Source organism: Protopterus annectens, chromosome 1.part0, assembly GCF_019279795.1.
Source record: "Protopterus annectens isolate FY-2018-M chromosome 1.part0, PAN1.0, whole genome shotgun sequence".
In the NCBI taxonomy this organism is placed as follows: domain Eukaryota; kingdom Metazoa; phylum Chordata; order Ceratodontiformes; family Protopteridae; genus Protopterus; species Protopterus annectens.
In genome coordinates this window covers 819,108,407-819,121,331 of record NC_056725.1, presented here as the reverse complement: position 1 = coordinate 819,121,331, position 12,925 = coordinate 819,108,407, and the positions used below count along the sequence as shown (strand labels likewise).

The window sequence follows — 12,925 nt, the reverse complement described above, 5'->3', positions numbered from 1 at the left end:
GCAGGCATATGTCTCAGATGATTTTCCCCCTGATGCTGGCTTAGCCACAACCATTTAACATTTCTAATTTTGCCTAGCGGGCTTATGTGTTATCCATATTTAACCCCCAAAGTGGAACTGCTGATGGTTTCTTGTTTTTTCTTAACCATGAAGCCTGCCATACAAAAGAGAGGACTTATGGCAGCCACGGCTCATTTGGGGGAGAGGATTAGAGCATGCTTTTGCTGCACAGTTCATATTTCTTATAAGAAAAATGTAGCTGATCACTTGGACATAGTATTTTAAGACTTGTCCCTACCAGGAAAGAGAATGGAGCACAAAGTGATGGGCTGCATGTGCTTTTGGTTGAAATTCTGAGCTGTAGTCCTCCACCTGTGGATTGCTAATGACCAATGGCTGTCCCCCCCCCCCCCAAATAAAAAGCATAAAATAGATGGTGCTACTTATGATCTAAACAGCCTTTATCAGAACACTACAACGTTATGTTTAGTCAGCAACACCATTTTACTGCTTTTAGTCGATGTACGAATACAAAGCAACATGTATTTAAAGATGTCAGTTTTTTTAGGTACAGTATCGCTGAAAAGTAGATGTTCATCGTGCATACAGCTGCAGTCATAACAGATGGGTTCTCCTGCCGTCAGGCGGGTCCTCAGTCGGTCGAATTCCAAAGTCTAGGTCCGGCGTCGGTTGTTGTCGCTTCTTCCCTGATGTCAGTGCGACAGGGGTATAAAAGAACCAGCCAACGCCATTTTCTTCAGGCTTTCTTGCCGCACGGTGCCCGAAGCAGAAGCAGTTCGCAAGTGCCGGTCGGCCATCTCCTGAGATTACGAAAAAATTTGGAACCGAAGTCTTCTTAAAAGCTAAGTAGCCCATTGGGGAAACTTTTTCTTGCCTCAGACCAATGTCAGACAAAGTTAATAATTGTATTTCTTGTGGGAAGCAAATACTGCATAAGGATTTCCATTCCCTCTGTATACCTTGTTTAGGCCCAGACCACGACGTCTCGGTCTGTCGCTTTTGTGCTACATTCAACAAACGCACTATTAAGCGTCGGGCGGAGTTCGCCCAGCATTATTTTGGAAAAGCATTTAACTATACTATGTCGTCGGATACTCCGACTCTGGTTTTGTCTAAAAAAACGCAAAGACAAGGACCGACACTCGAGGTTCGCGGCCTCTACCGACACCACGCCAAAGCTGGTCCACACCCTGACTACAGATACCGAAGCCACGCTTGGCGTTGAAACACAGAATGTGGACAGGTCCACCTCCACTCAAGGTGTCTTCAGACCTTCCTCTTCTTTCTCCATCAAGGCTTTCACCAAGTCTAAAGCTACCATGCACACTAAGAGACCAGCTACACAGGGCCCATCTCCAGGACCCATGCCTAAGAAACAGATGCTTAAAATGGCTGAGGATTTAATTACTCTAATCAGAGGTCTTCAGCCACCTCCGGACAAAAGACCCATAGTGGAGGAAGATTCCCCCTCCTTTGATCAGGGCTCCATTATTTCAGAGCACTCTGATTATCAGGAACAGTCTTGCTCCCCTTTTGAAGACTCTGATGCAGAGGAATCTATTCCTTCTGTATCCCCCTCCCTGAGGATTACTCATTTGGTGAAACTCTGCATACCTTAAGGGAACACTTCCACTGGGAAGGCCAGGATTATTCAGATTCCAAGAAAAGGCTCAGGGAATTTCTTTTGTTACCCAACACAGGCCTCTGGCTATACCTCCTGTCCTGGACATCCTCGATGATGTTTACTCGGAGGCCTGCCTTAACCTGGACTCTCTTCCTCCAGCTCCAGTTAAGCCTGACAGGTACTACAGGGTTACTGACTCACACCAATTTCTATACAAAAGCCATGCTGCTGACCTAGAAACCATCTCACAGGGGCCCAAGGGAGTTAAGGCCTCCATTGCCAAAAACCCATTGCCTTCCGAGAGAGATTCCAGATCCTTAGAAAGGTGAGGAAAAAAGGTATATACCTCGGCTACCTTATCCATGAGGGCCTTAAACTGTCAGTTTCATATGCTAAAATACCAACAGTTTCTGTTATCTCAATTGAAAAGTAAAATGTCACAACCTGAACAACCAGACATGAAGGAGTTGCAGGATTTGATGCATAGTGCAGAACAAGTGGGTAAACGTACCTTACAATCTGGTTTTGATGCTCTAGAGGCCTCATGTAGAGATGCTGTTACAGGCTCAGTCATACGTAGGCATGCCTGGCTCAAGGAACAAGCCTTGCCTGATCATGTCAAAGCTAAATTACTAGACGCCCCTCTTCAAAAGGATGTACTATTTGGGGCAAATGCTGAGGAAGTATTACGGAAAATGGAGGAAAAGGCTAAATCAATGCAAACTGTGAAAGAATTTCTGCAGGTTCAACCCCCACGTTTTAGTAGAAATTGGCCTTCCAAAAACTGGTCCTTTCCTGCCACAGACAGACCCCAAAGAGGCAGATACAGGCGCCCGAGGGGCAGGGGACAAACACAAGGCTCGTACAAAGGCAGACAATGGCAAGCTCCTAAACAAAGAGGTGGTGAGGACAACTCGCAATCTTTCAGAAAGCAAAACCAATGACTTTCCCCTTTGCATGCCAACCAGGTCTCAAATGGCAGCCCCCTTAGGAGGAAAGCTGGCACTATTCTCAAAAAATCGGCATATTGTCACAAAGGACAAATGGATCCTGAACATTATAAACAGAGGCTACAAATTCCATTTTCATACCCTTCCAAAAATGAAAGGCATGCCAAACCTGCCACACAATCAAAGGGCAGAGGCACAAAAGCAAATTTCAGATCTTATAAACATGAAAGCTATTCAAGAGGTACCTACACACGAACAAGGTCAAGGTTTTTATTCCAGGCTATTTCTGGTGCCAAGGAAGGGAAAAGATTGGAGACCTATTTTGGATCTTTCCATCCTAAACACATTCCTACTCGTACCAAAATTCAACATGCTCACTCTACAGCAACTTCTTCCCATGCTGGGCAAGGAGTCTTGGCTGGTAACATTGGACCTCAAGGAGGCATACCTGCATGTCCCAATCAGACAAAATTGCAGAAGATACTTCAGATTTCTTGCAGGTTCAACCCGTTATCAATTCTCTGCATTGCCCTTTGGTTTATCTACTGCGCCCTGAGTATTCACAAAATGTCTGGCATCAGTAATTGCCTACTGCAGACTTCAAGGGATACAAATATACCCTTATTTGGACGACTGCCTGATCCAAGCGGACAGCAAGCACATTCTTCTGAAACATCTGGCTTATGTAATAATGTTATTAAACTCTCTAGGATACACAGTCAACAAAGAGAAATCAAGACTAATACCCTCTCGGAAGATAATTTTCCTGGGTGCCAATTTGGACACAAACACCCAGATGGCCTACCTCACGCCAGAAAAGCAGGGGCAACTAATTAAATATTTCAGAACACTGGCAAATTGCACCAGGCTGACTGCAAGGAAAATCCTGCAGGCTCTGGGATTCATGGCATCTTGCATCTTACTAATCCCATGTGCAAAGCTGCATATGAGAAAACTACAATGGTACCTAAAAAACATATGGTCTCAACACAGCCACAGTTTGGAAACAATAATACCACTAATTCCATGTCTGCAAAAGGAATTTCTGTGATGGGCTCAAGCATGCCAAACAAACACAGGTCTTCCATTCAGCAAGCCTCAAGCAAATCAAGTCATCACAACAGACTCCTTGGACTACGCCTGGGGGGCGCACATGACAGACTGGTGCATTCAGGGCAAATGGACCCAAAAAGAGAAGCACCTTCACATCAATCAAAAAGAAATGCTAGCAGTGATAAATGCTATTACAGCTTTCAAGGACCTTCTACGACCAGGTCAGCTATTGATAAGAACAGACAACACCACAGTTATGTGGTACATAAACAAGCAGGGAGGAACACATTCTTATCCCCTATGCAGACTGGCCATGTCACTTTGGAACATGACCATGGACTTACAAATGGAACTGCAAGCACAGTACTTGCCAGGCAAGGAAAACACGGTGGCAGACAGCCTAAGCAGGAATATGACAGATCCACACGAATGGAAGTTGCATCCAAAAGTTTTTACAGAAATAATCCAAGAATGGGGAAGGCCAGACATAGATCTCTTTGCCTCCCACAAAAATCATCAATTGACAAAATTCTGCTCAAGGATCTTCCATCCAAAGGCCTGGAGAGTGGACGCTCTCTCTTTCAGTTGGACATCAATGACAGTTTATGCCTTCCCACCTCTTCCTCTGCTGCCCAAAGTCCTATTGAAGACCAGAGCAGACAGACCAAAGATGATCCTCATTGCTCCAGACTGGCCAAGGCAACACTGGTACCCACTCCTGAGGAGCCTGATGCATTCCCCACCATGGACCCTGCCTCTAATGCCTCCTCTTCTGACACAGCACAGCTTCAAAACTCTTCACAGTCAGCTGAAAACACTCAATCTAGCCGCATGGAAGATTCCTTAGCATCGCAGCAGGCCCTGCTCTCCAAGGAGGTGCAGGCTGTAATTTTGGAGGCCAGAAGGCCATCAACTAGAAAAGCTTACTCTGCAAAATGGAAACGTTTTTGTATTTGGAATGAGAAAAAGGGCCAGTGCCCTGGAAAACTGAATTTACCTCAAATACTACAATATTTGGCTGAACTGCTAAGCAGTGGACTTTCGTTCTCCTCCATCAAAATCCATGCCTCAGCCATTTTCTGCAGAATACAACACTGATCCACCTTTATTCTCTCACTCTCTATTAAGACAGTTCCTCAGAGGGGCTAAGAATTTAAGACCTCCAAGAAAACAACCAATACCTGCTTGGGATCTTAATTTCATTCTGGAAAAACTGACTTTGCCTCCTTTTGAGCCAGCTGCCTCATCAGATTTACAATATTTGTCCTGGAAAACAGCTTTCCTTCTGGCTATCACTTCAGCTCGTAGAGTTTCAGAACTACAGGCTCTTATGGCTGTCCAGCCTTTTATCATCTTCCATCAGGACAGAGTTTCATTATGTACCAACCCGTCCTTTATGCCTAAAGTGGTATCCAGGGTAGCTTTAAATCAGGCCATACATTTACCTACTCTTTATCCTAATCCTCAAAACAAAGGGGAGAGATTACTGCATTCCTTGGACATCCACAGACAACTGCGTTATTATTTGGACAGAACAAAGCCTTTCAGAAAATCAGAACAGCTTTTTGTGGCCTATGCGGTAGGAGCTCAAGGAAAGTCAATATCCAAACAGACAATCTCAAAATGGATAGCCCACTGCATACGCATTTGCTTTTCCTTTCATGGCAAAACTGTACCTGCAGGCATTAGAACTCATTCTACCAGGGCCACAGCCACCTCTGCAGCCTTCCTCAGAGGAGTTCCTACCAAGGATATTTTAGAAGCAGCCACTTGGAGTTCTGTGCATACCTTTTCTAAGCACTACAACCTACCATTATACTCTAAATCTAGAGCAGGCTTTGCCACTGCAGTCTTGCAGGGCATTTTGGCTCCTCCTAGCTCCACCTAGTACCTACCACCCCTTTCTTAGCTTTGGGATTCTACCCATCTGTTATGACTGCAGCTGTATGCACGATGAACATAGTACAGATGTCCTTCAAGAATGCAACTGCAGTCCTGACATATGAGTTGTCCTGCCTCAGGCAGCCCTTCGGTCGGCCGGATTCCAAAGTCTGGGTCCGGCGTCGGCTGATGTCGCCTCCTCCCCGACGTCAGAGCGGCTGGGGTATAAAGGCATCAGCCGGCGCCATCTTCTTCAGTCTTTCTTGCCACACAGTGCCCAAAGCAGAAGCAGTTCGCAAGTGCCGGTCGGTCAGCTCCTGTGTTTTCAGTGACCGAAGTCATCTAAAAAGCTAAGTCCCCTGTTGGGGAACATTTTTTCTTGCCTCAGCCGATGTCAGAACAAATTGCGAAAGTTAATTGTTTGTCTTGTGGTAAACAAATACCTCATAAGGACTTCCATTCTTACTGCCTCCCTTGCCTGGGCCCAGACCATGACGTCTCGGCCTGTGCCGCCTGTGCTTGCTTTAATAAGCGCACTCTCAGGCGCCGGGCAGAATTTGCCAAAAGCTTTTTTGGTGAATCCTATGCTTACACCATGCCGTCGGAACAATCGACAGCGCAAGCTACCAAAAACCGTAAGGACCGGGACCGACACCCTCGGCCCGCGTCTTCTACCGATACTACTCCTAAGCCCTCCGCGAGTGCTTCGGTCCCTTCGGAAGCGGTTATTGAACCGCTCCAGGCCGACGACACCGCATTAACACGTTCTTCGGTCTCGGAACCTACACCGGTACCGGTTGTTGATTTTCCTCCTGAAACCGAAGTTCTCGATCTTCCCGACACCATTCCTGTTGACAAGGTTACCCCTGCACGTGGGGCAGCTAGGCCTCCTGTATCCATGTCCATCAAGGCCTTTGCACGTGCTAAGGCCGCCAGCCAGGCCAAGGCCCATCCTAAGCCTGCCTCACAGGCCCCTTCTTCTGATAGACAGATCATGTCTCTTGCAGCAGATCTAATCTCTCTTATCAGGGGGTCTCAGCCCCATCCAGACAGAGGTCCGCAGCCACCTGCAGAAAAAAGGCCAAGAACTGAGCAGGCGGACGACCTCTCTTCAGATGAAGCCTCTGGGGTCTCAGAGCATTCAGATACCCAAGAAGAATCCTTCCAAGCCTATGAAGACTCTGATGCTGAGGAATCAATTCCCTCTGCCTCTCCTCCGGAGGATTTTTCTTTTGGTGAGGTCCTCCACTCCATGAGGGAACATTTTAAGTGGCAGGGTCAGGAATTCTCCGATTCTAGGAAAAGGCTCCGTACCTTCCTCAAGTTACCCCAGCACAGGCCTTTGGCTATCCCTCCAGTTTTGGATGTCCTGGATGATGTATTTTCAGACTCCAGTGCTTCCCCTGATTCTCTCCCTCCTGCTCCTGTCAAGCCAAACAGATATTACAGGGTCCCTGACACTCTCAAACATTTCTTTAAGGCCCAAACTGTGGATCTAGAAACTATTTCACAGGGCCCCAAAGGAGTGGCTTCTTCCTCGACCAAAAACCCACTACCAGCTGACAGGGAAGCAAGGTCCCTGGAGAGATGGGGGTAAAAAAGTTTATACCTCTACCACCCTTGCTATGAGGTCACTTAACTGCCTTTTTCATATGTTTAAGTACCATGATTATTTGCTGGATGATTTGCAGAAAAAGCTAGCCTCTCCTGAGCCTATTGACAGAAAGGCATTGCAGGATTTGGTTCATAATTCACAGCAGGTTAGCAACCATTTTCTTCAATGTGGTTATGATGCATTGGAGGCTTCATGTAGGGCAGCTATGACAGGGGCTGTTATCCGTAGACATGCTTGGTTGAAGGAGCAGCCACTGCCGGATCATGTTTAAGTAAAACTCCTGGACGCACCGCTGGATAAACAGAAGCTTTTTGGTGCTAATGCTCAGGATGTGTTGAAGTCTATTGAGGAGAAGGCAAAATCAGTACAGACAGTAAAAGATTTCCTCCAGGTTCAGCCACCCAGATTCAGCAGGAATTGGCCTTCAAAGAATTGGTCCTTTCCAGACTCAGACAAGTTTCAAAGGGGAAAGAATAGGCGTGCACGAGGTAGAGGGCAATACCGAGGCTCCTACAGGGGCCGCCATTGGCAACCTCAACATCAAAGAAGTGGCACAGGTACTTCACCTGCACCACAGGGACAATCACAATGACTTACCTATCACTCCGCCTACCAAGGCTCAAAGAGAAGCACCTTTAGGCGGAAAATTATTTCTTCTCAAAAAACTGGCACATTATAACAAAGGACAATTGGATTCTGGACCTAATAGACCGAGGTTACAAGTTCCACTTCCACACTTTACCAACAGGACAAGGCATGCCAAACCTGCCACAAAATCAAAGGGCAGAGGCACTCAGAGAAGTCTCAAAGCTGTTACAAATAAAAGCAATAGAGAAGGTTCCTCCTCAGGAACAAGGCCAGGGATTTTACTCAAGACTGTTCCTTGTTCCAAGAAAAGAAAAGCAATGGAGACCTATTTTGGACTTGTCCGTACTAAATACTTTTCTCATGGTGCCAAAATTCAAGATGCTGACGTTACAGCAACTTCTTCCCATGTTGGGCAAGGGGTCGTGGCTGGTTACTCTGGACCTCAAGGAGGCATACCTGCATGTCCCTATCAGACACAGTTGCAGAAGATACCTCAGATTTCTTGCAGGGACAGAGCATTATCAATTCTCAGCATTGCCGTTTGGCTTATCTACTGCACCCAGAGTATTCACAAAATGCCTGGCATCAGTAGTGGCACACTGCAGACTCCAGGGGAATCAAATACACCCCTATCTGGACGACTGCCTCATACAAGCAGACAGCAAACAAACCTTGACAAAACACTTGGATTATGTCATTCAGTTGCTACAGGCTTTGGGATACACAGTCAACATTCAAAAATCAAGACTACTGCCATCCCAAGAGATTATTTTTCTAGGAGCAAAGTTGAACACACAGCTACAAATGGCCTCCCTCACAGAGGAGAAAGAAGAGCATTTGACAGACTACTTCAAAAGTCTAGCAAAGCTAACCCACCTGACCGCAAGGAAGACCCTGCAGGCCCTGGGGTTCATGGCATCTTGCATTCTTCTAATCCCTCTGGCAAGACTACACATGAGAAAACTACAATGGTACCTGAAAAGCTTGTGGTCTCAACACAGCCACAACCTAGAGCACATAATTCCTCTCATACCATGCCTACAAAGGGAATTTTTATGGTGGGCTCAAGCAAGTCACTTCAACGAAGGCATGCCTTTCAACAAAGCTCCAACAAGTCAAACTATTACAACAGACGCCTCAGACCATGGATGGGGGGGCGCACATGGACGGCAGGTGCATTCAAGGGCAATGGACTCCCATGGAAAGGCATCAGCACATAAATCAAAAAGAGATGTTGGCAGTGATACATGCAATAGAAGCCTTTGGAAAATCTCTTCAGCAAGGCCATCTGCTAATAAGAACAGACAACACCACTGTCATGTGGTACATAAACAAACAAGGGGGCACTCATTCCTACTCCCTCTGCAGACTAACAATGACTCTTTGGGAAAAGTCCCTGAAACTGAACATCTACTTGCAATCCCAGTTTGTTCCGGGCAAGGACAATGTTCTGGCAGACAGGTTAAGCAGAAATTTCTTGGATCCACACGAATGGATGCTGCACCCATGCATTTTCTCACAAATAACTGCATGGGGAAGGCCAGACATAGACCTCTTTGCATCTCCTCTCAATCTTCATCTGGAAAGGTTTTGCACAAGGATTTACCATCCTCTAGCCTGGAAAACGGATGCTCTTTCCTTCAGTTGGAATGCCCTAACAATTTTGCATTCCCTCCCCTGCCTTTAATCACCAAGGTGTTACTGAAGATCAAGGCAGAACAACCAAGAGGAATCTTGATATCTCCAGACTGGCCAAGGCAACACTGGTACCCACTGCTACTGAGCATCACTCACACCAAACCGTGGCCCTTGCCTCCATGGCCTCAGCTCCTGACTCAGCACAACTACAAAACTGTTCATCCGAAGCTGCAAACCTTAAAGCTGACAGCTTAGAGAGTTCCATGACTGGGATCCAAATTTTGTTGGAGGCATGCAGACCTTCCACCAGAAAAACCTATTCGGCCAAATGGAAGAGATTCACCATCTGGAATGTCAACAAGGGCCAGGATGCATCCCTGATGTGAACATACCTCTGATATTAGAATACTTGGCAGAAATGTTTCGCAGTGGCCTTTCATACTCTTCCATCAAAATCCACGCTTCAGCTATCTCAGCACATTACAACTGTGATCCACCTGTGTTTTCGCACCCTTTGCTAAGACAGTTTCTAAGGGGTATAAAGAATATCAAACCTCCAAGGAAACAACCAATTCCTGCATGGGACCTCAACTACGTCTTGGAAAAATTAACTCTTCCTCCTTTTGAACCAGCAGCATCTTCAGAAATGCAATTCCTATCGTGGAAAACGGTTTTCCTGTTGGCAGTCACCTCAGCAAGAAGAGTCTCGGAGATACAGGCCCTCATGGCAGTTCCTCCTTTCCTCATCTTTCATCAGGACAGAGTTTCTCTTAGGACCAATCCTTCCTTCATGCCTAAGGTGATATCCAGGGTGTCTCTAAACCAAGCAATTCACCTGCCTACTTTCTTTCCTAACCCTCAAAACAAAGGGGAAAAGCTGTTGCATACTTTAGACATTCACAGGCAACTACGCTACTACTTGGACAGAACAAAGTCTACCAGGAAGTCTGCCCGACTGTTCGTAGCCTATGCTGCTGGGGCACAAGGAAAGGCAGTCACCAAGCAAACTATCTCAAAATGGATTGGACACTGCATCAGATTCTGTTATTCTTACCATGGAAAAAGTGTGCCAGTCAATATTAGACCACACTCCACCAGAGCTATGGCCACATCCACAGCCTTTCTAAGAGGAGTGGCTACAAAAGATATTCTAGAGGATGCTACATGGAGCTCCGTGCATACATTTACCAAACACTACAACCTGCCATTATACTCCAGATCCCGAGCAGGCTTTGCTTTGGCAGTCCTGCAGGGCCTTCTAGCTACACCATCTCTTGCTTAGTCCTACCACCCCCAGCTTGGCTATGGTATTCAACCCATATGTCAGGACTGCAGTTGCATTCTTGAAGGACATAGTACAGTTTTGTACCTACCATAAATGTAGATGTCCGATAGATATGCAACTGCAGTCAGGTTTTCCCTCCCTCCTACCCCTCTGTTTTTTCCCTTGGGTCCATTTCCCCCCTATTTTCTCTATAAGCTGGGGATATCTGTTATGATGTATCTGTTTATTACTGTTGTGCATTTCTGGATTTTTTTGTTTATCCATTCACAAAATTTAGCCTTTTTTGGAGGGCACCTGGCATCTGGGGCAAGAAACACTGAAGAAGATGGCGCCGGCTGATGCCTTTATACCCCAGCCGCTCTGACGTCGGGGAGGAGGCGACATCAGCTGACGCCGGACCCAGACTTTGGAATCCGGCCGACCGAAGGGCTGCCTGAGGCAGGACAACCCATATGTCAGGACTGCAGTTGCATATCTATCGGACATCTACATTTATGGTAGGTACAAAACTGTACTTTTTGTACCTACCATAAATGTAGATGTTCTAGTGCTAATACAGCTGCAGTCCAGGTTTCCCTCCCTCCTTCCCCTCTAGGGGTCTTCTTTTATGGTGTATTTGCTTGCAACTTCTGGTCTTTGATTATATTGCTTTGCATTATTACATAACTTTATGTATTGCCTTCTTTCTGGGGGCACCTGACATCTGGGGCAAGAAAAACTGAAGAAAATGGCGTCGGCTGGTTCTTTTATACCCCTGTCGCACTGATGTCAGGGAAGAAGCAACGACAACCGACGCCGGACCTAGACTTTGGAATTCGGCCGACCGAGGACCCGCCTGACTGCAGGAGAACCCATCTGTTATGACTGCAGCTGTATTAGCACTCGAACATCTACATTTATGGTAGGTACAAAACTGTACTTTTCTTATGTTGCAGTTAAAGCTCTGACATCCTTAAGACCCAGAGGAGGTAAGCCGCTGTAGCTCAGTGCTAACTTTACCCCCTCTCACCCCCTAAAGAGCACATCTCTATACCGGAAGAATGCAAAGTTCCTGTAATCACGGCTGCACAGGTAAAAACCACACTCTCCAAAGCCAAGAACACAGCATCCATGGGACCAGACAACATCCCAGGCTGCATTCTACATGAACTACAGAACGGACTGGCACCCCCACCTAAGTACCATGTTCAATCATAGCCTCACCTCAGGCTTTGTTCCTGCTGAACGGCGCACAGCGACGGTTATCCCACTCCACAGGGGGGGGGGGGCACCACGGACCCCGGGAACCACCGCCCCATTAGCCTGACGAGCCTGGTCTGCAAGGCCATGGAACGTATCATCATGGAACTTAATAACAAAGACATTGGTAATCTCCAAATTCTGGACCCCACCCAGTTCGGGTTTGTAAAAGGCAGATCATGTCTCCTATACCTGATAGACTTCTTTGAAGCAGTCACCAAAGCCGTAGACAAGGGTAAGGTGGTTCACACAGCCTGTCTAGATCTTGCCAAGGCTTTCGACGTCATCCCCCACTGTGGAATTATAGGTGAACTCACTAAACTAGGTATAAATCCCTATGTCACAAGATGGGTTGCCAACTGGCTTACTGGCAGAACCCACACTGTGAAAGTAGCAGACTCCAAATCCGACTTCATACCAGTAACAAGTGGAGTACCACAGGGTTCAGTCCTGGGTGGGTCCTCTCCTGCTTGGTATCTACTTCTCTGAAGTACAGGCTAACACTGAAGGTCTTTGGCTAATGAAGTTTTCAGATGACTGCAAACTAGGAGCCATAATCGAAACTCCTAACGATGTGGACATCCTACAAAAGGGCCTCACTGAGACAGATGCCTGGTGTCAAAGCCATGGCCTCAAGCTCCGTGCTAAAAAGTGCATTGTCATCCCTTTTGGTAAAAACTCTGTACTCATGAACTACAACATAGGCCGTAGTATACTTAACATCGAAATTGTGATGAGACCTTGGGACACAGGTGGACAGTAGTCTCACCTTTGATAATCACATTGCCACAGTAGTCAGGAAATCCTTCTACGTGGCACACCTCATCACAAAAGGTTTCTCATCCAGAAAAAAAGAGGTCATTGTTCCCCTCTACTCATCACTCATTAGACCCATTATAGAGTACAATGTCCCTTTTGGTATGTACCTCACAAGACTTCAACAACTGGAAAGGCCGCAGAAATACCTCACAAAGAGGATTACCTGCCTCAAACAGATGCCCCACACAGACCGCCTCAAAAAACTCCAGCTT

At 46.5% G+C, this 12,925-nt stretch overlaps 1 protein-coding gene across 1 annotated transcript in view; it reads left to right on the top strand.

Moving 5' to 3' along the window:
* SCAF8 (SR-related CTD associated factor 8) overlaps positions 1–12,925 on the top strand; it is a 1,875,331-nt gene that overhangs the window by 1,723,495 nt on the left and 138,911 nt on the right. The gene's annotated exons all lie outside the window — the stretch shown is intronic.